Source organism: Giraffa tippelskirchi, chromosome 3 (assembly GCF_054371585.1).
Source record: "Giraffa tippelskirchi isolate mGirTip1 chromosome 3, T2T-mGirTip1v1.2.pri, whole genome shotgun sequence".
Classification (NCBI taxonomy): Eukaryota; Metazoa; Chordata; class Mammalia; order Artiodactyla; family Giraffidae; genus Giraffa; species Giraffa tippelskirchi.
In genome coordinates, this window is record NC_137277.1 from 27,878,614 (window position 1) to 27,906,430 (window position 27,817).

Sequence of the window (27,817 nt, forward strand, 5' to 3'; positions counted from 1 at the left end):
CATTCTGGAGCCTGACTCTGTAGGCCAGGTGACAATTTGACAATTCAGTTCTAATTGCTGTGTTAGTTAGGACAGGTGAGGCTGTGCTCTGATAGCAGGCAGCCCCGAGATCTCAGTGACTTTTAGGCCTTAAAAGAACAAAGATTGAGCAATGACTTTTTTTTTTTTTGCTGCACTGTGAGGCACGTAGGATCTTCGTTTCCCGACCAGGGATCGAACCCTCACCTCTTGCAATGAAAGCATGGAATCTTAACCACTGGACTGCTGGGAAAGTCCTGAGCAATGACTTTTTAAATACATCACCAAGTCACGGTCCATCAGAGAAAGAATCGATGAGTTGGGCCTCATTGAAATTTAAAACCTCTGCTCTGTGAAAGGCACTGTCAAGAGGATGAGACAGGCAGAAAGGAGGAAAAGGAGATGACTTCTCACTCAGGCTGCATGTCTGACCCGAGGGGCTGGGAGACACCATTCATCAGAGTCACCCCGGGGCCCAGGCTGATGAGGCTCTGTCCTGGTGAGGATGGGCAGCTCTGGGCAGAGGGAGAGAAGAAAACTGCAATCCTGCTCTTGAAGCTGCTTCCTGGAGGTGGCATACTCACTTCTGGTCACGTTTCATTGGCCAGAGCCAGTCTCCTGCCACCCTGACATCAAAGCAAGCGGGGCATCCATACCACTTTGCCTGGTGCTGGGAGTGAGCTGGAGCCCCTGTTATGGCCACACGCCACAGTCTGCAAGTCCACATGGAACACTGCCTCATGCACACTCATGCACTCACACACACACAGACAATACACACACAACTCCTCGGCACGCCCAACTTGCTTGATTGGTTGATCAGCTGATCCTCAGGTGTTGAGAGCAAGGACCCTCCGTTTGAGGAGGGAATCATTCCCTAAGCAGTTGATCAAACATTTACTGAGAAATGGCTCTGCTTGTGAAGCCAGATTGAGGACTCGGCGGCCAAGCTTGTGTCTCTGGACCTCCCTGTGGCTCTAGCAGATGGTAGGAAGTGGTCAGCATCAGCCTTTGTGACCAGATCCGTACAGTGTAATGACATACAGTTAAATTCACCAGTTTTTAGTCTATGTGTCTATGTTATGTGCTGTGCTTAGTTGCTAAGTTGTGTCTGACTCTGCAACCCCATGGACTGTAGCCCACCAGGCTCCTCTGACCATGGGGATTCCCCAACCAAGAATACTGGAGTGGGTTGCCATGCCCTCCTCTGGGGGATCTTCCCAACCCAGGGATCGAACCTGGGTCTCCTGCATTACAGATCGGCCTTCCCCCACACCCAGGCCCTGTCCCTTTCTCTGTCCCTGCCACCTCCATGCTCCCAGAACATCATGTAAACAGAATCACACAGTCTCCAGCCTCGAGATCTGGCTCCTTCCACCCGGCATAGTGCATTCCAGGCTCACGGACATCTCTGTCTACACCGCAGTTCATTCCTTTTTATTGCTGAATAATATTTCATTGTATGGATGTGTCATGTTTGGCATATCCATTCACCAGTTGACGAACATTTGGGTTGTTTTCAGTTTGGGGCAATTATGAGTAAAACTGCCACGAGCATATGTGCGGACATATGTTTTCATTTCTCTCGGGTAAACACCTAGGAGTGGAAAGGCTGGATCGTATGGGGAGTGTATATTTAACTGTATAAGGAGCTGCCAGACTGTTCTCCAGAGTGACTGCACATTTCACGTTCCCGCAGCCACGTGCGAGCGCCCCCGCCATCCGAGCCCTGGATCCTCACCGGAACTTGGTGTTACCCGTTTTCCCTCGTGGCCGTGCTGGCAGCTGTGGTAGGCCTGGTTCCCACTGAACCTCTTCTTTGAGAAGCCATCTACTCAGACCTTTGCTTGTCTCTGCTGGGTTATTTGTCTTCTCACCGAGTTGGGAGGGTTCTGACTTCGTCTAGGAGAACAGAGCGTGCACAGGGGTCAGAGCAGAGTCACTCTGGGCAGGAGGGGAGGAGAGCTGTCTGCCACCAACACCTTTTGTCACTCACCTCTTGCCCATACCCCCTTACCGGTTCATCTTCCACACCAGTCCCCAGGCTCACTGGGGCTTTCCAACGTGAAGAGCTGCCCAGGCTTCTTTAGCCTTGACTAAACCCCTTCTCCTGGCCTGGCATCCAAGCCCTGGCCTGCCCAGTCCTGTGGACAGCTCTGGCCGCTCTCCCCGCTCCCATCACCACCTGTGACCTAACAGCCCCTCGGGCTGCAGCCCGTGATGCTCCAGCACAGCAGGCCTGCCTCAGGGCCTTTGCACTTGTTGTTCCCTCTGCTTGCCTGTTCCTCCTTCCTCGGGCCACTGCTGGCAGCCCTGCCCCCACCACCCCCATCATGCTGGGCCCTCATTAGTTGACTTGGTCTGTCCACCTCTCGTTGGACTGGAGATGCCCAGGAGAGGACCTGGGATCGCTGAGTCCCCAGGGCCTGATGCAGAGTCAGCCCTCAATACACATGTGCTGAATGAATATGTGAAATAGCAGGTGAGATTGCCTTTCACAACGTGCTATGTCCAGAGAGGAAACTGTGGCTCAGAAGGGGAGGGGTGACCATGACGGCCGCGTTCAGACACCTGGGCTGCCACCTGTCCATACCGTCTCTGGCCAGGGACCTAGAGACACACAATGCACACCTGCTGCCCACATGTCACAACGGGTACATACTCACAGCCTCATGCAGACATTCCATTCACACACCCATACACATGAGCACACAAACCACGCATGTCCGCCTCCCAAGCACAGGCCCGGGTGACTGACAGCCCAGGACTACACGGGCTTCCATCACCATGACGACGGACAGCGCCAGCTTGGGTGTGAACAGCAGCGAGGAAAGACTTGAGCAGTGCATGTCAGGGTTGTGGCAATGGTCCCAGGCTCCCCACAGACCCCTGGTGCCAGCCCTTCCTGGGAACAATGCGGCCTCTCAGACATGTGGAAACTGTACTTGTTCATCCACTTCCAGGGCAAGACACCCATCCCCCAGGGTCTGTGCCAGGTGCAGCGTGGACCCAGCACTTCACACGTGTGCTCTCCATGACTCACTGTCCTCCAGATGAGCACTGCCAGGGAGTCCATGCCACAGGTGATGAGTTGAGGCTCAGAGAAGGACAGTCTGTTGCTCAGGGTCACACAGCAGCTAGCCAGCAGAGCTGAAAGCTGGACCACTACCCTGGGCTTCATCTCAGCCAGCACGGATTCTCCAGCAGTAAGCAGCCTGGCCACACTTTGCAAGGTAGTGAGACCCCCATTATGAGTGGTGTTCAAACAGAAGTTGTCAGATCTGCTATGGAAAAGGATCAGCACTGGGGACAAGGGGTTGGATGAGACGGCCTCACATTAGTCTTTGAGTTGCGAGATGACAAAATTATTTGGTGAGCATAACTGGCAAGAAACCAGCTTCAGGAATAGCTGGATCCATCTCTCCAACTTCAAGGAGCTTTCTGGGTTTCCCTCTCTGTTGTTTACTTTATTCTCAGACCAGCTTTCCCTGATCTGGGTGGTCCTTAGAGCTCAAGATTTATATCATACAAACTTAGCAGTCCCAAGAGCAAACTCAGTAAACATTTGTCAAGTGAATGCTAAAGCACGGACAGGGTAGGGGGTTGAGTCCCAGAGAGTCCCAGCCTGGCCTCTGGGAGAGAAGCCCAGGCACCCATGGCCACTTGGACATGGCACAAGGCCTGTTCTCTGCGCGGGAATAACAGCGACTCTGAAATGTCAGGTGGTGGACTGGTGTTGACTGTGCCCCAAGCTCTGTCCTGAGCACTTCACATATATAAACCTATGGAAATCTCACAGCAGCCTTGGGAGGCTGTCATAGTCTCCATCACCTGGAAGGGAAACTGAGCCACCAAGAAGTGAGGTGCCGAGCCTGAGGCAAGGCTGGAGCCTCAGGGCCCCTCAGCCGGGCCACCCTGGGGATACTTCAGATGGAGCCTTGGGGAGCTGAAGGTCCCAGTGGCTGGGAGCTGTGTGTGGTCTCAACTTTCCCATTTGTAGAATGGGCAGGTCACTCCATTCACTAGTGTGGCTCCTGTGTTGTGCTGGACTGCAGTAGCCTAAACCTGAGCTGTGGCTGTTGTGACCAGGAACCACAGAAAACATTTTTTATCTCCTCTAATTAGTGGCTGCTGACACTGCTCTGAGCAGCAGCTTCCAGGGCTCCAGACGTCAGACTCACATTCTCCTCCTAGTTCTGTCTGCACTTTATCCACCCCTCCCCTACTCTCCCAGGCAGGCTGATGGGCATTTCCTTCCCCAGGCAGTTTTACTGGTGTCTCTGCTGGCCAGGAAGAGGTGGTCACCTGTGCTGGCCCGCAGGCCCGCCAGGCAAGGTAGCCGCAATCAGAGTGGCCTCGACACCTTCTCCTCCCTGGAGGGGACACCTGCTGAGATCCAGTTTCCTGCCAGGCAGCTGGAGGCAGGCTCAGCACAAGACTGAAGTCAGTTTAAGGACAGGAAGGAAGCAGGCTGTTTCTGGCACACCTGGGTTTCCCTCAAGGTCTGTACCAGGTGCACACACCTGCTCTGCACGGGAGTGCTACACACCTGTGCCCCACACCCCAGCATGCGCACACACACGCACACACGTGGATGGACTTGGCCCTGCACGGGGGGCTTCCCCCTCCTCCAGAGCCCCCAGCAGGCATCAGGGTGTCAAGGTCCTGTGGCCTCTGGTCCAAGGCCAGGGGGCAGCCAGCCGCCTCCTCCAGGATGACCTCGGTGGAGCGCAAAAAGCCGCAGACACAGGTGGACAGTCCCGGAGACGGCACAGGTGGACAGCTCCATGGTCCATCACATGACGAGGCCCTGGCCCCTCCCCTTCCACCACAACCGAAGAAGGGAGGCAGGCCACCCAGGTGTGGGGGCTCCGTTGGGCGAGAGGGGAGACTGGGGCCCAGCAGGTGGCTCCCCACCCAGTCCACCCTGCTGGCTTGGTCACCTCCCTACCCAAGCATCCAGGCTGTGCCTCCGCCCTGCACACTCCCAGCAGCCAGGCCTCCAGTCTTCACCGGAAGAGCTTATCACCGATGACTTTCCAGACAGAAATCGATAGAAAACGTTTTATCTCCTTCCCCGGGGCAGGCCGGCCTGAGAGCAGAGCCGGCTCCAGTTACTATGGTGACCCTCCTGGCCCCTGGCCTCACTTCCCACTCCCTTCCCCCCTCCCTGCCCCCTCTTCCGCTTCCTCCCCTGATGCCCCCAGTCCCCCTGTCCCCTTCCCACAGAGCTGGCCCTGCTGCCTGGTGGCTGCACAGAGCCTGGTGGCTGCAGCATTGCCATTCTGTGGGCTTGAGAGGGAGTGGCCCTCGGGTCCTTGGGTCCAGCCACCCTTGACCTTGGGGCCCTCTGCTTCCACACCAAAGTGCAGCTCTTGAGGCCAGCCTGGCCCCATCCCTGTGCCAGGCACTGGCCTCCGTGTCTGTGACACTTCTCTGATCACCAATCTGTTTCCCCTCTGCACAATCAGACGGGGGAAAGTGTGTCCCTACAGGGTACTGTGGGCACCCTGGAGCCTGGTCATGTAAGGCAGGGAGCACAGGCGTGGTCAAGAAACACCAACCACGGCAGACAGGCCTCAATCTGCACACCCATAGAATGGGTACACGAGAGATCATGGTTGTGAGGTCTAAGTGGGAGATGGGGGAAACCATCGGGCCCTCTGCCCGACATGTTCTAAACAGTGCATCCTCTGGAAGGACCATCGTCCAGGCCCTGCTGACCACCAGGTGTGGGGCAGGAGGAGGTGGGAGGGATATAAGTGTGCCCCACCCCCTGAGAGGGCTCCCCAGTCACCGCCTCCGTGTGGCCCACCCTGGACAGTGATGCCCCACCGGGTCCATGTAACTGGTGACCCCCCTCCACCCACAGGGCCACATGGGTTTTCTTCCTACCTGCAGGCCAGGGGCTTACTTCCTCCTTCCTCCTGGACTACCCAGACCCGTGCTGTCAGCCAGGCCACAAACCTTCAGGACAGGAGGCGATATATACAGACCAGAGACTGGAGCCAGACCGGGCAGGTGGTGGGGGGCGGTGTCTCAGCTCCGCCGCCCAGGGGCTCTCCTGTGGCCTCTGGATAATGGCCCCAAAGATATCCACACTCCAGCCCCAAACCTGTGCGTGTGATGGCAGAGGGCAGAAGAGACCCTCCAGGTGTGACCAAGGGAAGGTCCTCAGATGCGGGAGGGTCCTGCCTTAGCTGGGTGGGCCTTGAATGTCGTCACAAGTGTCCTTTCAGAAAGAAGCTGGGGAGAACCGATACAGGGAGGAGGAGGGACAATGATGGAGGCAGGGAGGTGGGGGTGGGGGCACGAGCCAAGGGAGGCAGGCGGTCCCAGAACCTGATGAGAGACACAGCCATCCCTTGCAGCTGCAGGAGCTGGCAACCTGACGTCAGCCTGGCGATGCTGAGCTGGACTGCTGACCTCCAGGCCCGCGGGAGCCAATCTACGAAGTCCTAGGGCAGCAGGTCAGTGGCCATGGGTCATGCCAGCCACAGGAGAGGCACACAGCCGCCTGGGGCCCCTGCATTTACCTGAACCAACACACTCCTCCACCCTCCCTGCGCTCCTGGGAGGCTTACATGAGCTGGTAGGTGCAAAGAGCTTAAAAAACAAGAAGTATTGTTTTTAAAAGGATTGTGCAAAAAATGGTCTGCCCAGCCCTAAGAAGGACAGCAGTCCTGCCCTCAAGTAACTCATCACCTGGAGCCAGAGAGACTCGCAAAGGGTAGTGATCACCAGGAAGGTCACAGGACAACTGAGGGGGCCGGCAGGGGTCTGGGAGGGCTTCCTGGAGGAGCCCACTCTTGATCTGAGCCTGGAAGGGTGTGGAGGGAGCAGCCAGACAGGACAAAGAGGGAAGGGCATCTCTGGCAGTGGTAACAGCACAGGGGACGCTCGGAAAATAGGGAGATGAGGCCATGGAGGGACCTATAAGGCATCTAGGAGGAACGAGTAGGGAAGGATGTGAACAGGTCAGCCCTGGGGGGTGGGGGGCCTTGCAAGCCAGGGACGGACACAAGGAACAAGGCCACTGTGAGGAGGGTGGACGGGGTGTTGAAACAGGACACAAGTTACAGAGGCTGTGAGCCTGGGGTGAGCAGTGGGTGGAACTGACAGGATTTCATGACCACCTGGACAAGGCAGGTGAGCAGGAAGGGGTCGGGGGAGCTTGGGGCAACTTGCCCGGATGACCGTCATTACCTCTAATGCCAGAGCCAAGCCCACACCATACACACACTCAGGGATGTGCCAAGGGGTGGGGGTGGGGGGATCATCTCTGTCTCAGTCCTTACAGCCCTGACACTGTGATTGTCCACACCATGCAGTGGGGTGGGGAGGGGAGACGGAGCCCAGACACGGAGCAGGGGTGCGAGGGGGCCAGGGCCTGGGGGGTGGAATAGCTTTTATGTAAACTAGATAAAAAAGGGTTTGGGGACTGTTTTTGTAATAGTTTTTTATTGCCAGAAAGAAAGGAGGAAGGGAGAGAGGGAGGGAGGAAGAAAGAAAGAAGGACTCCCTGGTGGTCCAGTGGTTAAGAGTCCACCTTCCAGCAATGAGAAATGGGTTCGATCCCTGGTCGAGGAACGAAGATCCCTCATGCCCGAGCACTGCAACTACTGAGTCTATGCACTCTAGAGCCCAGGCTCTGCAATGAGAGACACCCACATACCACAACTAGAGAAGCCAGCATGCCTCAGTGAAGACCCAGTGCAGCCAAAATTAAATAAATAAATAAAACCATCTTTAAAAAAAGAAGGAAGGGAGGGAGGGAGAGAAGGGGGAAGAAGGAAGGAAGAAAGGAAAATACCTGTTCTATTAGCAGCTAAGCACGAAGACCCTGATGCTGGGAAAGACTGAAGGGAAATGGAGAACAGGACAGCAGACGACGAGATGGTCGGATGGCATCACCAATTCAATGGACATGAATCTGAGCAAACTCTGGGAGATGGTGAAGGACAGGGAAGCCTGGTGTGCTGCAGTCATGGGATTGCAAAGAGTTGGATAAGATTTAGCGAGTGAACAACAACAGGCACTTTTATTTTCACCACTGTTAATAAACAAAAAATCTGCAGAGCCTGAAAGTAGGACGATTCTGACTCTCTGTTTAGGAAAGACCTGTGGGCTCATCACCCTTAGGACGGCGCACGCAGTGAGAGCTTCCAGCTGGAGGCGGCTCCGTGACCAGCTCAGCTTCACTGGTGAGGTTTTATTTCTCGAGCTGACAATGGCGGATGCTGCGGTGATCACTGAACACTTCTTGGTCCTTCTTGACAATCCTAAACATTTTTACAGTTTAGCACGGGAGTCACTGATGCTCCGCAGCTGTTCACTAAAGTGGGTCTGAGGTCCCAGGCCGTACTCATCCGATGACAGGACCCCAGTCCTTGCAGTCAGCCTGAGTCCCTTTCACCACATGCTCCTTGTCTGCACAGCCCTGAGGAGGGGGGCTCCCTCCCTCCTGAGCCAGTGCACAGTCCTCTTGGAACAGTTCTCATTGTGGGAAGGTCCTACCTTGTGAAGAGTCCTTCCACCCACTGGAAATCAGTGTGCATATGAGTACAGACAGCCAGGGAAGCCCTTCAGGTCTTTGAGGACGTCAGGCCCCTGCCTTCCTCACCCCAATTTTTTTTTCTCCAGGCAAACCAGCCTCAGTTCTCTCAGAGACAAGTGACAGAAGAGAAACTTAGGCTGGTTTATGCAGACAGGTAAACTATATTGGCTTCAGGTGTATCACAAGCTTCAGGCATAGCTGGATCCAGGTGCCCAGCTGGTGTCTCTGTGTGTGTTTCAACACTGCTTTCCTACATGTTGGCTTTATCCTCAGGCCCATAACCAGCCAGCTTCACAACCCCTGGAGATTCCACCGAGGCTTGATGCTCCCTGAAAAACTGCCAGCAGGCTTGGATTATGTGGCCATCCCTGAACCAGCCACTGTGGCCAGGAGAACAGAGCACTCTGATTGGTTAAACCCTCATCACAGGAGCATCAGTGCATCCTAGAGGTAGTGTCAGCACCGGCTGAACCACATGGGCATAAAGGAATGCTCCCCCCAGGAAATCAAGGTGTTATTACTACCAAGAGACAAGGTGTGTGAGTTAAGACCAAGGTTCTGTCACAGAGATCCACAGTGGCTGAGCCAAGGTGGAACTTTATCTTCCCTGATGTTCCTTAGATGCGATCAGTCTTGGGCTGATACAACTCATTCTGACAGCGGGCCCCAGCAGCTGAGTATTATCTGCGGTGGGTGTAAAAGCTGTGAAAACATGACCACGTTTGCTGCTGCTGTCCTGGCCACTTATAAACTCAGTTCCCACTCAAACATCCGCCCTGCTCAGCAGGTCTCCTCGCCTCTGCCCTCAGGATCTTTTCTGTCCAAGTTACATTTGCAAGCTGATGACAAAGGAAGTCTTCACATCTCGCTGAAGCTGTAGAATGTCCTGAACTTGCTGGGAGTCGATGCTGGAGAACTCAGGGATCCCGCAGACAGTTGCTGACAAGCCGAGGCTCTTTCTGGCTCCACCAGCCCCGTCTGAAGAATGAGAACACCCAGCATGAAGGACAACACGGTGCTCCAGAGAGTGAGTTGAATGTCACAGAACTCAGCACGAGGTGCATGGGGCACTTTGAGTAGTTAGTGCTCGAAGGGCTGAGGAAAGACCACTGGGCATTTCTGTGGGAAAACCATTCCTCCTCCAATGAACTTTTCCGCATTCTGAGAATTAGTACATTAATCTAAGAATTAGCAAATTAACCTAAATTTTGTTTGCTGGAAGATAAAATGTAGGTATTTTCATAGCTTCAACTTCATTTTTTTCAAAATAAAATCCCAACTGAACGGTTTTCTCCTGTTGCTAAGAAATGCTCATTCCCAGTGGCAGAGGGTTTGCGGTCAAAGTGGTTTTTTTCTTGGGCTCATGAGGCCCGCAGCACGGGTCCAGGCTCTGGGTGCCCTGAGGGTGGGGCCCACATTGGGTCATTCCGGGAGAGGAGTCTGGAGTGGGCGTGGCTCCATGCCTGTGCATTGAGTGGGTGAGTGAAAGGGCGGGTGATGGGGCCCAGGGAGTCCTGGGCACTGGCAGAGCCTCCCAACCCTGCAGAGCCGAGCAGGGCTGTCACCTCCTCCTCACTTCTCTGCTGGAGGTGGGAGGCCCAAGGGTCTCTCCTGCCCTGCTCGCCATCAAAGCCCCCAGGCAGAGGGGTGCCTCACCCCCTCCAGCCTTCCTCGTGGGGGTGGTGGAGCCTCATGGGCCTGACTCACCGGGTGGGGAGGAGCCCCAGAGCGAAGTCTCCCAAGGCCACGCCCCTTGAAGAAATGAGGGGCTCAGGGAGGCTGTGCTGTGGGTGCGGGGCAGCGCTGGGCCAGTCCCGTCTCCCTTCCACCTTGCTCCTCGGTGACTGAGGGTTTCCTGCCCTCTCCAGGCCTCTGTTTCCTCCTCGACTTCACAGACCCCAGTGCACAGGGCCTGGCACGCAGATGCCGGCTCTGTCCTCACCGAGGGCGCCCCGCCCCCGCACAGGTGGAGACAATGCCAGTGTAGGCACGCTGCAGCCCTGGAGCTCGTCCTCCCTGGGGAGGTGGCTGGCTGTGCACCGAGCTCAGGCGGGGCCCTCGGACACACCTGCAGCCGCTTCGCTCTGCATGCCCCGTGCCAGGTGCTGCCCCTCCCTGTGCTCCTCTCCTGAACCGTGGATGACCCCACCGGCGGAGGTGGAAGTGGAGGCAGGCCACTGACAGGCCAGTCCCTCGCGGTCTGGGCCTCTGTCTGGAGGTGGATCCCCCTTCCCTGTCTCCTAGCCCTTGGGGACCTCTCTCCCCTGAGACAGGAGTCACTGTCTACTTCTGACCAAGGAGAAAACCCAGGGGAAATTAGAGTCCAAGGCCACAGCTGCAGAACTGAGTCTTAAGACCCCTGGGGAGAGGGGAGGGTTTCTCAAATCCAGTGCCTTGGGAGACAGTTTGTGATTTAAATGTAGGTGTGGGTGGTGGTTAGACTCCTTAAAGTTATTTCAACTCCGAATCTTTAGACACTGCTCTACATTCCAATTAAAACAAGCCGGCAGCCTGGATCCCACCTCAGAGCTGCAAGTTCAACACCTTAGTACTAACACTGTCTTTACTGTGTGTCTGTGTTGGGTCCACTCCAGTCTTACCTCCCACCCGCAACCCGTGAAGGATGATGAGCAGCTTTTCAGCAGAAATCTCCCCGGGGGCTGGCTCTGCTGACTGACCCGTAATGGTGCCCACAGCAGACTAAGCCCTCCCCTGCTCAGAAGCCTCCCCTCTCTAAATTAGGCTGCCTAGCCTTCTGAAGAGACCTAAGGAACACTCTCCAGATCTCAGCTGACAGGTCACCTCCTCCAGGAAGCCATCCCTGAATTCCTCAATTAGGCCTTCCCTGAATTCCTCAGTTCATGACACTTCGTACTTGGGCTCCAGAGCACATGTTTCACAGGTGGCTATTACTTGGCAACCCAGAACCTAACCTAGTGTCTGACCCACAGTGGGCACTCAATTAACATCCACGGGAGAGGTGAACACTCACCTGCTATTGACCTTGGATGAGGGATTTACCTCTCTGAGCAATTCTTTGACCTGTAAAATGAGTTGTAATGAGGAAGCATTGAGAGGATGCATGAAGTGTGAGGCTGAGCATCAGCTCACAAAGATATCTGGGTCCCAATACCTGGAACCTGTGTGGCAAAAAGGGGGTGGGGTGGAGGGTCCTTATGCGTGTATGCTAAGCCACTGCACTTGTGTCTGACTCTTTGCGATCCCAGGGGCTGTAGACTGCCAGGCTCCTCTGTCCATGGGATTCTCCAGGCAAGAATACTGGAGTGGCTTGCCATGTCCTCCTCCAGGGAATCTTCCTGACCCAGGGATTGAACCCGCATCTTCTGTGTCTCCTGCATTGCGGGCAGATTCTTTACCCACTGAGCCACCAGGGAAGCCCTGGAGGGTCCTTGTAGATGTGATTAAATTAAGGATGCGATTAAATCCAGGATGGAAGAGTCTCCTGGATTTTCCAGAGGGCCCACTGGAATCTCAAGGTTGAGTAAAAGGAGACAAGAAGGTCAGGGGAGGAAGCAGGAGACGTAGCAACAGGAGCAATGACTTCCGTGTGTTCTGGCTCCTGGAGGGCAGGCGCCGAGGGGCCAGGACAAGCAGGTGGCCTCCAGAAGCCAGAAGAGGCAAGGGAGAATAGCATTGAAACATGTATATTATCATATGTGAAACAGATCGCCAGTCCAGGTTTGATGCATGAGACTGGGTACTCAGGGCTGGTGCACTAGGATGACCCTGAGGGACGAGATGGGAAGGGAGGTGGGAGGGGGGTTCAGGATGGGGAACACATGTACACCCATGGCTGATTCATGTCAGTGTATGGCAAAAACCACTACAATATTGTAAAGTAATTAGCCTCCAATTAAAATTAGTAAATTAATTGAAAAAAAAAAAAAAGAAGAGGCAAGGGATGTTCCACCTGGAGCCTCCAGGGTGAATCCCTTCTGACACCTTGCCTTCAGCCCGCTGATGCTGATTCTGGACATCTGCCCTCCAGAGCTGTAAAGAATAAATCAGGGTTGTCTTAAGCCACTATATGTGTGGTCATTTGTCACAGCAGCCCAAGGAAACAGCCACAGAAGGCACCTGGCGCACGACAGGTGCTCTCAGAATGGCAGCAGTTAGTGCCCGGACTGCGCCATCCCCTCCTCCCACCGGGACACCCCTCTTCTCACCTTCCTCCGAGGTCCCTACTACCAGGCCCTCCCTGGGTTCTCCCTGGGCAGGTGAGGGCAGGGAAGGCAGGGGCTAGGAGCCCCTGGATATACGGAAGCCCTGTCCCCATGCCCCCCCCCAGCTTGTGACAGAAAGCACTTCTAACAGAATTCACAGCCTCAAGGCTCCAGGCTTGATGCTCCACACACCTACCTCCTTTAGTCCTCAGGAACCCCAGGAAGTAGGCGCTACTGTTGCCCGCATTTTACAGATGAGGAAACTGACACTCAGCAAGTTAACTTGTTTTTCCAAACCCTCCCAGCTGGGCGCAGAGCAACCAGACTTAGAAATCGGGTCTGTCTCCCCCAGAACCCGTGCTGAAAACCGGGGTGTCCATCGTCTGATCCTGATTCTGTCCGGCTCCTACCCTCATCCTGGGCGGTGGGTGGCTGAGCTAGTGGGAAGGGCTCTGGATGCAGGTCTTGCCTGTAACTTAGCTTGAGACCCTGGACAGATGAACTCACTGCTCTGTGCCTCAGCTTCCTGTAAACAAAAGGGGTGGGTCTGCCCCCCGGGGGGCTGCCAGGATCAGATGACAGGACATGCAGACAGGGGGACAGTCCACAGCATAAGGGCACCCTCCCCACCATGCATTCTTACCTACAGGTGAGGAGGCTGAGTCCCTGGGAGCCTGAGGCCTTGATGGCCCTCCTTCACCCACAGGACCAACAGACCCCAGAGGCTGGATGGGGGCCGCAGACCTTCTGCCTGACCTATGGTGAGTGGAGGCCTGGGGTGGGAACTGCCAGGGGGTCTGTAGGGTCACAATAGGTTCACTCACCCATTCATTCAACATCCCTCTGCCCTGGCTCTGCCAATGGCACAGGATTGCATCCGAATTCCCCACTAGGCTCAGGTAGCCCTGAACACCCTGGTCTTCCCCAAGGCTCTGCCTTCTGCTGCCCACTGCCTGTCCTCCTCCCCCACCCCACCCCCCGTCCCTCCTGCCTCAGGGCCTTTGCACTTGCTCCTGAGGCTCCGCATGGCGGGCTCCTTCCACTCACAGCCAGCTAAGCAGCCCCTGCCTCCCGCTTCACCAAGTAGCCCTCACTGCTCCCGGGAACGGTCTTTCTCACATGTGCTCTGTCTCTGCCCACCAGGCCGCCAGCCCCAGGACGGCAGGGACCATTTGTCTCTGCTGACTCTGAGCCCACCGAGGTGCCAGTGAGTGAAGAGAGCTCTGTGCGACGGCCTCCTAGCTTAGAGGTCAGAACCTTACCCAGACGGGGAAGAGGAGGTCACAGGGAGGACCGTAGTGGGTGAAGGCGGGGGCCTGGCCCCGGGACCCGGCTGGAGCTCGGAGCACCCGAGCGCCGGTGCCAGTGCTCGTCCTCCGCCCGAGGTTCCGGTCCCGGCCCCCGCGTCCTTGAGGGCCCCTGGGGTCCCCCCGGCCAAACCCCCGCCCCAGGCCCGCAGAGGGCGCGGGCCGCCAGGGGGCGCTGTCGGGGCGCACGGCCCACCTGGCGCCCGGGCGGCTAGCGAGCGCGGCCAGGCGGCCGGGAACTTTTCTCCTCGCGCTCTCGCCGCCTTCTCCCCCCGCGCGCCGCCCGCCGCCCGCTCTTCCTGCGCGGAGGGGACCGCATTTCCCCGCGGCCCTGCGACGCCAGCAGGTCCGGAGGTGCGCGGCCAGGGCCTGGTCCCTGCGCCTCGGGCGCCGCCCCCGCCCGCGGCTGCGCTCGGAAGGCGAGGCGCGGAGCGAGGCGCGGCCGGGCGAGAGCGCGCCGAGCAGGCCGCCCAGTCCGCCGCCCGAGCGCTGGCGCGAGGAGGGGGCGCCGCGGCCCACCCTCCTTCCTGCCTGGCCGCGGGCCGGCTGGGCCGCTGCGCCCCGACCCCTATGGCCGCCCGGGCCTCCGGGCCGCGAAGTCGCAGCGCCAGACCCCGGGCCCCCGAGTGAGCGCGCGCCGAGGTGAGCACCGAGCGCCGGGGCGAGGGCGCGGGGGCCGCGGGGAAGTCGCTTTGTGTGCCGGGGGCGCGAGGTCACCGGATGGCAGTCTGGGGAGCTGCGGCGGGGTGGGGGCGCCCCGCGCCGCGGGACAAGGGCCGGTGCCGGTGCGAGGCGGGGGCGCGAGGACCGAGGGTCGCGCGTGCGAGGGCTGTGCGCGTGCTTGTCGCCGGGGGTCCCCCGAGCGCGGGGTGGGGACCGGGGCATTCGCGCCGCGCCGGGGCCGGAGGCGAGCTTTGTGAGTGCGTCCGGGTGGGGGGCGGGGAGCCGACTTCTCCGGGGGACTCTGGGCCTATCGGGGCCCTGGCGTGGGAGCCGGGGCAGCGAGGGCCGTGATGGGGAGGGCCGGCGCGTGAGGCTCTCGGCGGAGCCCCCATCCGTGCCCCGACACAGGCAGGGGCGCTCAGGCCTGTGCGCAGGCCGCGCGACCGAGCAGGAAGCGGCCCGGGAGGCCGGGGAGCTCTGTCGCGGCCAGGCCCGGGGCGCAGGGGCCTTTCGGGGTGACGTCACGGTGGGGGCTCCGGCCACGCGAGTCTCTGGACGGACGGCGGCGCACCACCGGTCAGGTCCATGGGCCGGCGCCTGGGAGACAGGAGACCCGGAGGAGGACGCGAGGGCCGGGCACAAGGCGGCGTCGCCAAGCGCGGCGGGGGCGAGGGGGTGGCAGGACGCGGGGATGACTTTGGAGTCTTGGTTGCTGGGGGCCGCCCAGGAGGGGCGGAGGGGAAGCGAAATACCAGGCAGGCCCGGGGCCGTGGCGGCCCCAGCTTCCAGGGGCGCCCGTTTTCCCAGCGAGCGATTTCCCCTCCTGGGCTCTCGGTCGTCCTCAAATCCACGCCCGGGGCCGGAGCGCGGCCCGAGTCGTGCCCTGGTCCGGGCAGCCCCCGACGGGGGCGGCGCTGGGGCTCTGGCCCTGAATGGAGACGCTACCCAGAGTAACAATGCGCTTCTGGGGGGCTGGGGGAGGGGAAGCAGCACGCCTGAATGGCGACCCGGGCCTGGGCTTCCCAGGGTTTCCGTAGGCTCTGATCCCGGACCCACGCGGGACCCGCACGGTTCCCTCCGCCCGCTCCCCCGGCCTCTCATTTGTCTTCCAACGCAGTGGAGTGTGGAGGATTCAAGGGCATTACATCTGGTTGCAATCCAGTTTCATGCCGCTGCTGGGCTGTTAAGACCTCGAGCTGACGTCAAAGCAGGGGAATTACTTCTTTTTATTTTATCTTTTTTTAGTTGTCTGCTGCCCTGGGAAGGGAGGCGGGGTGAGTTAGGCGAGCTCTGATGTGGAGGCGCCAGCGCCCTGGGAGCCTCGGGCTGGGGGCTCTGCTTCTCTGCCCACACCAGATCCTCCATGCAGACCGACTCTGCCTGCGGTCAGGCCCACCCTGGGTGGGAGCAGCCCTCGCTGCAGACTCAGTGGAGGCCCCTCCCGACTGACCACACGGCTGCGTTTCCAGAGGCTTCCCTGGGACGTGGCCTCGCATCTGGAAACTGGAAAGGAATATTTAGTTTCCCACCCCGCCCCCTCACAGGAGCATCCAGGAGGGAGTCCTTAGGAGCAGTGGCCTTTTGGGTGACCCGGAGGGAGTGGACACAGACATTGTGGTTTGGGAGAGCCCCTCACAGAAGCCTTGGTTCCAGGATTGTGTGTCTGTGGGTGATCCAGAGTGGGCTGAGTGTGACCTTTCCAACAGCCAGGCGCCCCAGCAGCTTCCTAAACACAGGGAGGTCACCCACTCTGCCACTTTGGACCAGGAGGCCTGTGCGGCAGGGCCCGCGCTGATTCCTCAGGCTCTTGGGTCTGGACTGCAGGTTCCAAGCCCTCACCTGTGACCTACAGTAAGAAACACATTTCAGGTCCCAGCTTCATTCACGCCCACCATGTGTAACTGAAACGAAAGTTGAGTGAAATAGCTCTTTCCTCTGTTCCGTGCCCTGGTCTGATATTTTCTGTTCTAGTCTATTTGATTTTTTTAAATTGCGTTCTGTGACCCCTGAATTGATGTCACGATCCGCTAATGGGTCATGCCCAGAGTTTGAAAAAACAGGCCTAGAAAATGAGTCTGCTTTCTAGTCATTCAACAAATGTGAATTGAGGCCCTGACAGTGTCTCTCTTTTTGAATTACTCAGGTGACACATGGATTTGTTCTCATTGTGAAAAATGCAAATAACCCAGAGGTATATAGGGTAGAAGTGCCCCCAGTAACCCCAGTTAACACTTTGAATGTGGTTTGCTGTTCACTTGTGCATACACATCTCACACACACAAACACAGAGCTTCCTCTTACCCCAATCTGGACCACGCCTTGTGCTCTTCTTCTCAGCTCCCCTTTCCCTTCCTGGGGTCATGCCGGGGTCATGGGGGGGTGCTCCAGGGCAAGGTGTTGGGTGATTCCTGGCTTCACCACGTATTGAATGGGTTATTTATTTCTGTACCTCAGTGTCCCCATCTGTACAATGGAGCTAATAACAGTACCGGCCTCACTGGATTATGGTGAAGCTTTGATGAGTCCACGCAACCCCATGAATCTGAGAACAGTGTTTGTCCCGATAAATGCCAGCTGGCCCTGACACCGTTATTGTCACCACTGCCTTTCCGTGGCCATCCATGTTTGTACCTCATGCTTTAATAGTCACATGTGGCTGTGCGTGGATGTCTCCCCCGCCCCCAACATGTGGTTCAGCAGGCAGGACCAGGTAGAGCCCTGCAGGTTGGCCAGTGTTCCCATGGGAGAGGCACCTGGGCTCGCGGGCCCACCAGGTATTTCCCAGGGCCCACTATCCCGAAGTCCTGTGCTTAATACACCTGCCTGCAAGGTCACAGCCCAGGGGTGATACCCAAAAGGACAAGTGGGAGCTCGTGCCAGGTCTTGGCGAGAAGCAGGGCCTCCCGTGGAAGAGCTGGCAGGTGTTCTGGGGACGATGAGGGAAGGAGCGTCTTTGGCGGGACTTGTTCCTGCGAGGAGGGGCAGATGGGGACCACATGAGTCAGTTTCAGGATGGGGGACGGGTAGCCTGAGCATGAAGTCCAGAGGTGAGCGTGTCTTCACTTGGCCAGAGGTGGGGGGCTTTGTGGAGGTGAAGCTTCCTGGCCAAGGGGACTTGGAGCTCAGGTAGGTGGGGAGAGGGGCGATCCTGGCAGCAGGAGCACACCAGTGGTTCTTTGACAGCTGCAGCAGGCGGAGCCTGTGTCCTGTGGCCAAGAGGGAGGCCTTGGTTCAGAAAGGCCATGGCAGGAGAGGCTAGCTTTTGCCCGGCCTCTTCATGGGCTTCCCTGCCTCCATCCTGCTCCCTCCCATGTGGGCCCCACTACAGGGTGACCTTTCTCCACCATAGCAGTGTCTCCCTGGGGTTCCTGTTGCCTCTGAATAAAGGTCTGCTCAGGAGCCCTTCCCTGGTGGGGCCTCTCCCGTCCTTCGCCTGCTCTGCTCCAACTCAAGCCCCTTCCCCTCCTGCTGCAGCAGATCCCCGCTCCCCGGAATCAGCCCTGACATTGCTGCCTCTGTGCTGCGTTGGCCCCAGCTGTTCCTTCCACCTGGGCTGCCCTGTACCTTTCTCCCTGCCTCCCGGGACCAAAACAGACGTCCTGTCTCCTGCTCTGACCTCCGCGGCAGAACTGAGTCATCCCCCTTTGTCTACAGCTAAAGCATAGCGTTCATCACGGAATTAGCGGTAATTCTGTTGGTGTCTGTCTTCCCCAGGAGGCTGGGGCATCGAGGCCCAGGGCTTGGCCACCTCCTCTCTGCGGCCCCATCAGCTCCATGGGCAAGGCAGGGGAGCACAGAGCACTCAGAAGCCTTCCCAGCAGGAAGGGGTGGGCGAGAAGGTGAGCTGGGGGGGGCGCAGTGTTGTTTTGGGGGGTCCCATTGGGATCTTGGGGATTCTCAGGGTGCTGGTCAGAGGATTCTGTTTGTCAGACCATAGAGGAGACAAGTGAGGGGCCCCACTGCTCCCCAGGAAGGGGGACGGGGCGGGTGGGAAGAACTGGCTCGTCCTGTTTCCCTGGGGACTGAGGCAGAGCGTGCCCTGTGCCTGGGTGGGTCACCGGGATCCGAGACTGGAATGTGACACCAGGGTGGGTGCCAGCGGCCGGCCGGAGGCGAAGACGGGCTCGGCTGCCAGAGGAGAGCTTTTGCTCTGCTGGTTCTCGAATCCGTGTGAAGAGTGTGTGTGTGATGGGGGGGCGGGGGGGTGGGGGGAGGAAAGAGCAACGTGGGAAAGGGCACTTGGTCAGGAGGGACAGGAGGACGGGCCAGGAGCACCAGGGCTCCCGTGGGACCAGCCGATCATCACTCACCCAGCAGACACCCCCTCCCCGCCAAGTCCCCCCCTCTTGGCCCTGGGCTTGCAGGGCTCAGAGCTGAGAGGCTCCAGGCCGGTGAATAGCAGTCATCCAGTTTCCACATGGTGACTGGGCTCAGGAAGGGGGCCCAGGGAGCAGGGAGGGGGGCAGATGCAGTGGGGCATGGCAGGGGTGGGGGGAGGCAGGGGTTCAGTGGGGGCTGGGGCCGGGATGGGCCCCAGACAGGGGTCCCACGTGAGTTGTACAGACTCTGACACACTTGGTTCCCTCCCTGGAGACCATGCCTCGGTTTGGTCTGCAGCACGGCTGAGCAGTGGCACGGCCCTGGGTTTGGAGTCAGGACAGGGTTTGAGTTCCAGCTGCTGCTATAGGAAAGTCACCCCCAACCCCCAGCACATTTCCCTTCCTGTCCAAACTCTGCATGCAGCGTGTTCTGTCGTCTGGAAAGCCCGGGGTCAAGTCCAGGCGTGGCCGTCCTGCCCACCTTCACATGGGCGCAGTCCCCGGCCCTGGGAGCCTGCTATGCGGAGACTCAAGTCGGTATTCCTCCCACCGAAGGACTTTGTGGGAAGAAGTCGCGGTGACTGCTCCAGTCCTGCTGTGATGTGGGCCGAAACTGAGAGTTTGGTGCCTTTTCCTTCCCCAGGCAGGTGGAGGTGGATGGATCGCGTGGGTCTTGGTCACCTGGTGGGGCAGGTGAGAATTAGTTTTCCGGCCAGAGTTTCTGCTTGCAAAGGGGCTTTGCCCTGCTGCTGTGGGGGGACTCAGGTGGCAGCATAACCACAGACTCATTCATTTCTTCGTGCATTTGTTCCTAAATCACATAGTGAGTACCTCACTCAGACCAGAGTGCGGGGAACACAACTATCAACACAAGACACCTCTAATACAGCAGCGCGGATAAGTACCCGCCTTTCGGAGTTCAGCATCCCGGGTTCGCATCGTGGCTCTGCTGCTTACTGTTTCTTTGCTCATCGGTGAAATGGGGTGGGGGTGGGGTGGGGGGAATGTCAGCACTCACCTCATAGGGTTGTTGGGAGAATTAGTGAGTAATGCAGGTAAAATTCTTCAGACAGAGCCTGTTTTAATGCATAGAAATACACAGAAGGTGCTAGAAGACGGTTTGTTTTTATTCTTGCTCCAAAGAATCTTGGCACCCGCTCCCTGCTGAGGGGGGGCAGGCCAGCCAGGGCTTTCCTGAGAGGCCTGACACCCAGGAAGCGGGTGGTGGCCCCCCGAGCTCCCGTCCTCAAGCCCCTACCCCGGCAAGCCACAGCCTCCGGGGTTGAACCTTCCAAGGAGCCCTGGGGACGAGTGTCTCCTGCAGGAGTCCAGTGGGTGAGGCCTGTCCGCCTGGGAAGGTGTAACCCTGCCTGGCACCACGCGGGCTTCAGACTTTAAAAAGTAACTTCAGTATCAAGGATTGAAGCTGAGGGACTTCCCTGGTGGCCCAGTGGTGAAGAGCCACCTTGCCATGCAGGGAACTCAGGTTGGATCCCTGGTCGGGGAATGGAACTCCCACACGCTTTGGAGTAACTAAGCCGCCTGCCCCAATGAAAGATCCCACGTGACACAAGGGAGACCCCCCACGAGCTGCAGACTCAACGCAGGCAAGTCAATTAACTTTAAAAAGAGAACTGAAGCTGAATGAATTTTCCGATTGACACCCTCAATTGCCGGAGGCCACCAGACCACCTCTGGGTGTTCTTAGGCAGGTTCCTCCAGCTCTCTGAGCCTCTCTTTCCTCATTTATCAGGTAACAGAAATGACAGTACCAACTTCATAGTTTGTTTTCTAAGAGGACTGAATGAGAGGAGGCTTGCAAAGCATTTGGCTGCGGTTGGCACATAGCAAAATGCTTAATAAATGTTGCCTATTAGTGATAATAGTTCTCAGAATATGTCAATTAAAAACCACCCGAGGACCTTATCTGGTGGTCCAGTGGCTGGGGCTCTGAGCTTCCGATGCAGGGGGCCTGGGTTCGATCCCTGGTTGGGGAGCTAGATCCCACATGCCACAAATGAAGATCCCGTACGCTGTCATGAAGAGTGGAGATACCACGTGCTGCAGCCAAGACCCAGCACAGCCAAATAAATAAATAAATATTAAAAAAAAAAAAACCACTTGAAAGAATTCTTCTTGGGGGCCACAGCTCCTTAGAGATGTGAAGTTGTAAGCCTCTCACTAGCATGGGACATAGAATTGTTACAATGAGGCAGAGACTCTGAGGCCCAGACATGCTTAGCTGCTGAAGCACAAACAGGAGCCCAGGGCAGGGTGCCGAAGTGGGAACAGGGTTGGCTTTTACTCAGGTGCTCTTTGATGCTTTGAGAGTTATTCCTGCAGCAAATGGTAACCGTGGATCAGCACTGATACACAGCTGAGGTCAAGTGGGCCTGTCTTCTGGAAGCTTCTGATATGGGAAATGAAATTTGCATGTGATGATGCTAAGAGGTTGGAGAAGGACATGGCAACTCACTCCAGTATTCCTGCCTGGAGAATCCCATAGACAGAGGAGCTGGCGGACTACAGTCCGTGGAATCGCAAAGACTGAAGTGACTTAGCATGCATGCGTGCATAATAAGAGGTAAAATAAAAATCACCTGTTCTGTTGAGGGGGCAGGGAGAGTTGTGTATTTGCTAATTTGAGGGGCAGAGGTTGGGGCGCAGGCCTTGGAGCAGTGGTTCTCAACTGGGAGTGATTTCGTCCTTCTGGGGGCCTGGGGCCCTGTCTGTAGATGTTTTTGGTTGTCTCCACTGGGGGGGGGGGTGCTGGCATCTAGTGGGTTGAGGCCCGGGACACTGCTTAACATCCTGGGATGCACAGGACACCCCCCCACAAGTTAGCTGGCCCCAAATGTCAGCATTGCTGAGGGGCTTGGGCAGCCTTGTCCTGGAGCCACATGACGACATGGCTGTGCCCCTGCCCTTGTGAAGCCCTCAGTCTGGTAGGTGAGCAGACCTCAAAGACTTGACTGTGTGGATGTGGGTTCGTTCACCTGTGACCCTGCTGCAGCTGAGAAGGCGCCCCTTGCAGGGGAGGTCTTGGGGGAGGGCATCCAGGTGGAGGTAGAGGTGGAGGGTGCAGCCCCAGAAAAAGCTCAGAAACAGAAAGGCAGAGGTGTGTGGTGGAAGGGGCAGATGCCTGGTGTGTCTGGGGCGACAGCAGGCAATGACCCACCCTCAAGGCCAAGGACCTCTCTGCTTTGCCTGGTTTGAGGCAACTGCATCTCCCAGCATGCTGTGTACTGGGGTAGGGGGGTGCCCTGCGGAGGCCTGGTGGGGTGGTGGGAAGGAACTGCTGCCCTCTGGAGAGGTCCCAGCTCTGCCCCTTCCCTCATTTGCATCTGTCTGATAGGTGGGAAAGAGAACTAGGAAAAAAAAGAAGAGGAAGAACATATTTTCATTTCAAACACAGGGATGAGGGAGGTGGGAAGGAATCTGGTTTAGGACACCTCTGAGAGGAGCACAGAAAATCCCCACCGTGGCCTGAAATAGCTCGAAAAACAGACGTTTGGCCAAATCACACTTAATTGAGTGGCTCTCTTTTCTCGAGTCCAGCAGGATGTGTACGGTGCTGGCTTTGTTCTCTTGGGGTAACAGGGACCCCCAGGGCCACTGCCCTGGCTATTTAAACAGAGGCCCTGGTCTCCCAGGCAGGACAGGAGCCCGGGGAGCTCAGCCTGAGCATTGCAGAGAGCCAGATATGGTGACTGGGGAGATGCCCGGCAGTGGGGCCAGGTGGGTGAAAGCAGAGGTGGGAGAGACCTGGTTCCTCTAATAAGTGGATGCCTGGCTCTTTGGCTCCTGAGAGGGATCATGGAGAAAAGCCATCATTTAATGAGTGCCTGCTATTGTGCTCAGCACTGGGTAGTCCTCTCTAAGCCTTATTAACCAACCCGTATAGATCAAGGAAACGAAAGCTCAGAGAGGTTAAGTGACGTGCATGAGGTCACACAGCGACCAAGTGCAGACCTAAGATTGGAAACCACAATCTATTGGGCTCCAAAGCCAGGCCCTGCCTGCTCCTCGTTCATCTCCTGGTGGTCACTTATCCGTTCAGGAAATAATCTCTGTGAAATAATACTGTGACCTGGTGGGATTTTTTTTTAGGGCTCGAAGTCAGAAGTGGGCTTGAATTCTGACTAGAGCAGTTTCAGTCTGTAACTTTCTCAATCAGAGCCTGCTTTCATCTGTCAAGTGGGCACAACCACACCTTTGTCCTGGAGTTGCTTTTAAGGGTTAAACTGCATGGAAGGGGACAGGAAGGGGAAGAGAGAGGCCCAGGGAGGTTAGGACCTGCCCTGGGCCACCCAGCATGACAGGGTGCAGTGAAAGAACCCTGGGTAGAAGGAACCAGGCGAGATTGTGGTATCTCTGTGCAGTATCAGTGTTGGGTTTCATTATTTGAATGAGGAGAGAGGGCAGCCCTCACTCTGCAGGTAGAGAAGGTGGTGTGGAATGCGGGTGTTTATTTTTCTGTGTCAGTGAAAGCCCTGTTTCAGCTCAGGCTGATAGGGTGTCCCAAGACACTGCAGAGAGTGCCTGCCATGCAGACAGATCTGCCCAGGTGCTTGCCTAGCGTGGGCACTGAGAGGGTACCTCCCAAGCCAGGCTCCCAGTGCAGCCTGTAAGCCTTCATCCTAGAGCCTGGGTACCCTCAGAAAGAGCAAGGGTGGGTGATGGCCTTGAACTTGGGGTGTCCCTCCGCCTCCTTGAATTTGGCCGTCCTGGCCCCATTCATCTCCTTATCTTCTGGCAGCCCCCTTGAGTTGCTGGGAGGGAAGTCAGGGGCAGCCTTCCTGATTCACAAAACAAGCCTTGCTCACAAAAGAAGGGAGGTTGGCAGAACTGCTCTGGCTCCCCTCGCCCGTCCCAGCCCCTGGCTGCAGGCATCTCTCCTGCTTTGCCTAGGAGGCACCCAAAATTCTGAGAGACAGTGAGGGGGCTGCAAAGCCATCAGACCGCTCTGGCTGGGTATCTCCAGCACCAAGAACGTGGATTCTAGGGAGGATGACCGGCCCCTCCTTCCTTTCAGGAGTCTGGGAAGGAGTTCTGAAGAGGAAGCCAGGCCGGCAGGTAGCAGAGAAAGACATCGGATCCAGGGGGAGCAGCAGAGAAAGCAAACAAACAGGGCTTTGTGTGGTTGCAGATTGGCGGCTCAGAAGGGAAGCCGGCTGGTGGGAGGGGAAGGAGGAGTGGGGAGGAGGCGACTGCAGGCCAGGCCAGTGCTCTGAGCAGAGAGAGGCGGCTGGACCAGCCCAGGCTGGGCGGCCAGGGAGCAGGGAGTGCCACTGTGTGTGGACAGGCTTCTGGAGTCAGCCTGGCTGTGTCCCAGCCCTGCCACTTCACTCCTTAACAGATCTGGGCTTGTTTGCCCACCTACTGGGGCAGAGTCACTCACACAGGTCTGGGGAGATAGTCATCCGGCCCGACAGGCCTGGCCTGTCGTGTGAACCCCCACCTTACAGGGATACAGGCCAAGAAGGGATCAGGGTCTGCCTGGGGGGCTGCCAGCTTGGCTGGGTCTCCTGAGAGGGCACTGAGGGGGCCTGGAGGGCAGCCGAGCAAAGACGTTCGCACTGCTCAGTAGCAGATGCCTGGCATATGGGTGGACAGAGGCTGGCATCTCGGGTCCTAGGCCCTGGCGCCCAGCATCCCCTGCACTGGTGGAGGGGCCATCTCGGGGGCAAATCCTGGATCCTAACAGGGCAGCCCGGGCTGGCTCTCCGGTCCAGGCGCGCGCAGCCCCGCCTCGGGGAGGGCTTGGTAGGAGCCGTCAGGCCAGACACTGAGGCAGCTGCATTACTGCCTCGGGGGCCATTTCCTCTCCTCCTCGACCTCGGGAGGGCAAACGTCCGCGCTTCCTGGCTTCCCCTCGCTCCCAGCGGCGCCCTCAAAGCGGCCACGCTGGGGCCTCGGCACATCGGGCCGGACGAGCCCAGCCAGGGCCGCGACCGCAACTCCGGAGGCCAGGGTGCGGGGAGAGGCGGGGTGGCCGCTGCGTCGCCATGGCAGCGCCCATCCCGGCGTGCCCCGCGCGGTCGAGGGGTGGGGATTCCAGGCCCCGCCCCTCGCCTCGCCAGACCGCGACTTCCGGGAACTGGGTCTGTGGGCGGGGCTCAGGTCCCGTCCCTCACGGCCCCTGGCTTCCGGGAACCGGGGCGCGGGGCGGGGCTTCCGGACGGGCTGGCGTCCCCTGGGTTCTCCTCCCGGCCCGGGTCGGTTGCTTTGCGTCCCGCACTACCCTACGGGCCTGGCCCTGGCTCCGCCCTTCCCTCGCCAGCCGCCTCCCTTGGTTGATTCCCTTTCGGGCCTCGCGCCCCCGGTGTCCCGCCGGTCTCTCCCGGGCCTCCCACCCTCGTCTCTTCCCGGGCACGTGGCTGACCTCTGCTCGCCCGCACCTGGCCTGGGCAGGCCGCTGAATGTGGTGCAGCCTTGGGCTTTGGAAGAGGTGTCCTGGGCGAGGGCAGCTGTCCTTGGCCTTTCGAGGGCTTGCACTGGGAGGATGAGCCTGGGCTTCAGCGGCCGCGGGAGGGACATCATGTGGAAAAGAACTTATCAGGCCTGAGCACTTTTTTTTTTAAAATAAAATCAGGTTATAAAGGGCTTCCCTGGTGGCTCAGACTGTTAAGAATTTGCCTGCAACGAGGGAGACCCGGATTCGATCCCTGGGTTGGGAAGATCCCCTGGAGAAGGAAATAGCAACCCATTCCAATATTTTTGCCTGGAGAATTCCATGGACAGAAAAGCCTAGCAGGCTACAGTCCATGAGGTCACAAAGAGTCGGACAGGAATGAGCAACTAACACTTTCACCAGGTTATAAACATGTTGATTTTAGAAAAACCTAAAAATGCCAGATGACAAGAAAAAACCTCTTATAATTCCACCCCCAGAACATAATCATTGTCAGCATTTTTTCTCTAGACATATGGTAAACAACATGATAGATGTAATAAATATAAAATATGGAGTCATGCTGTGTATTTGATTTTGTAAGGCCCTTGTGTTTTAATAGTTTTCTCCCCCACTACAGAAAGAGGACGGGCTGATTATAGACTTCTGGAAAATAAGGCAAATGTCAAGGAAAGCAGTTCACCCAAACTCCCAGGCCCCAAAGGCAGCCTCATTGACTCTTCTCTGCCCTGTTCTGGGGTCTTTTGTTAAAGGGTGCCGCCTTCTTCCTCTGTGAGCCATCTGATGTCCTGCTTCTCTCCCTTCCTATGTGGAACCTGCTCCTTTTCCCTGAGTCTGTGAATCTGGAGAGAACTGGAACCGGATCTCAGGAGCTTCAGAGAGGAGTTGGACTGGGTGGCTGCTTCCTGACTTGGTTGGACCTCTCCCCATCTGCCAACCCCAGGAACCCTTCCCCTGGCTCCTCAATCGGCAGTCTGGGCAGGGGCCACCGAGCCCAGCCAGTGCCACCCAGCCTGTGCAGAGCTGTTGGAAGACTTGTGGCCCCTGAGGAGACCAGGCTCCAGCAGCAAGGCCGCACCAAGGTCCCAGACTTCAGTCACATCAGGGTCCCCCTTGCCCAGCCACGTGCAGACTTAGCCCGTGGTTGGCCCTGTGTCCCCCTTCTGCTCCCACTCTATGTCCTAGGAGCAGGCTTCTGCTGCCCTGGGCTGCTTGGCCTCCCCTTAGGGGCCTGTGGGCCTGGCACCAGGCACAGCCTCCCTCAGCTCAGCTACCTCTTGAGCTCCAAGTTGCCCTGGCCCTACCCATCCCTGCTGCCAGGCCTTCTCTCTCCATTCTTAAGCAGTTCAGTTCTGACACATCCCAGCCCTGCATGAAACAGACCTTGGAAAATCAGAGCTGCCGAGGATGGATCGGCATTTAAAAGACATCGAAGGCTTGAGGGGAAGGCAGAAGAGGGGAGAGAGCGCAGGACCCTGTCCCTGGGCAGCAGCTGGATTTAGTGGATGGAAAATCACAGTACGCACGCTTCCCTGGGAAGAGCATCCCAGGAAGAGGGGGGCAGGTGGGGTACCAGGCCGCACGCCCCACTGGCCACCACCCGCAGTCACCGCCACGTGCTCCCTAAGTGGAAAGATGTGTGAGGGCTGTTGGGAGCCTGCAGCCGGCAGCCTTGTAAATTGTGTTCTCTTAGCAGGTTTATTCATTTATGAAATATTGAAGCCCCATTTCACTTTACCTGTAGCAGGGAGGCAGCCAGGTTGGGGCTGAGATTGATGCTCTGAACATGACTTATTTATCTGGAGCCGCTCTTCTGGGCTGGGCGCTGCCTGCCATGTGGAATGTAACCAAGCGCCAAGATGAGTGTGTCTGTGTGTGTTCCTGGGCTTGGGGGGCTGTGTGTCTGTCCATCTTTGAGGGGTTTCTGTACTGGAGGTTGATGGTTCTCGCATGCTTGCTGTGTCCAGGCGTGTATATGAGCCTGTGTTTATAAGATTGCTAAGAGTGTGCCTGTGTGTACAGTGTGGTGTCTGTGTGTGTCGGGGGGAGGGGTTGGGGAATGAGTTGAGGGGGTGTGGGTTTTGTGAGCAGATTTTGGGTGCTCATATCTGTGGTTGTGTCCGCAACGTGGGATTAGAGTTGGGGACAGATGCTCCTCTGTGTGTGTGTCTGCATTTGTGGGTGGGGCCCCACGTGTGCCGAGTGTGTGTCTGTTGTGTGTGAGCCCATTTCTGTGCGCACGTGGCGTGGTGCAGGACTTTTGTGTCAAAGGCAGTCAGTGGCACCGTCTGGGTTGTGGGCTGTCTGCTGCCCCAGCCCTGGCCTGGGAGGAATTGATGCCTGATGCACTTGTG

General features: G+C 57.5%; 1 protein-coding gene and 1 long non-coding RNA gene across 3 annotated transcripts in view; one reads left to right on the forward strand and one right to left on the reverse strand.

Moving 5' to 3' along the window:
• Positions 1-8,031: 8,031 nt before the first annotated feature.
• LOC145543090 (uncharacterized) lies at positions 8,032-14,216 on the reverse strand. Its single transcript, XR_014080431.1, has 6 exons — positions 14,022-14,216; positions 13,403-13,556; positions 12,956-13,321; positions 12,507-12,586; positions 11,568-11,617; positions 8,032-9,553 (listed from the first exon to the last, which is right to left on the reverse strand). It is a non-coding gene; the product is annotated as an uncharacterized LOC145543090 (long non-coding RNA).
• A 55-nt stretch (positions 14,217-14,271) lies between these two features.
• RAI1 (retinoic acid induced 1) overlaps positions 14,272-27,817 on the forward strand; it is a 104,205-nt gene continuing 90,659 nt past the window's right edge. The window contains exon 1 of one of the 2 annotated variants that reach the window (XM_081583488.1): positions 14,272-14,708. The gene's annotated coding sequence lies outside the window, so the exon portion shown is untranslated. Of the gene's footprint in view, positions 14,709-18,530; positions 18,569-27,817 lie in introns of those variants that run through there. The other variant, XM_081583489.1, reaches the window with a different exon arrangement.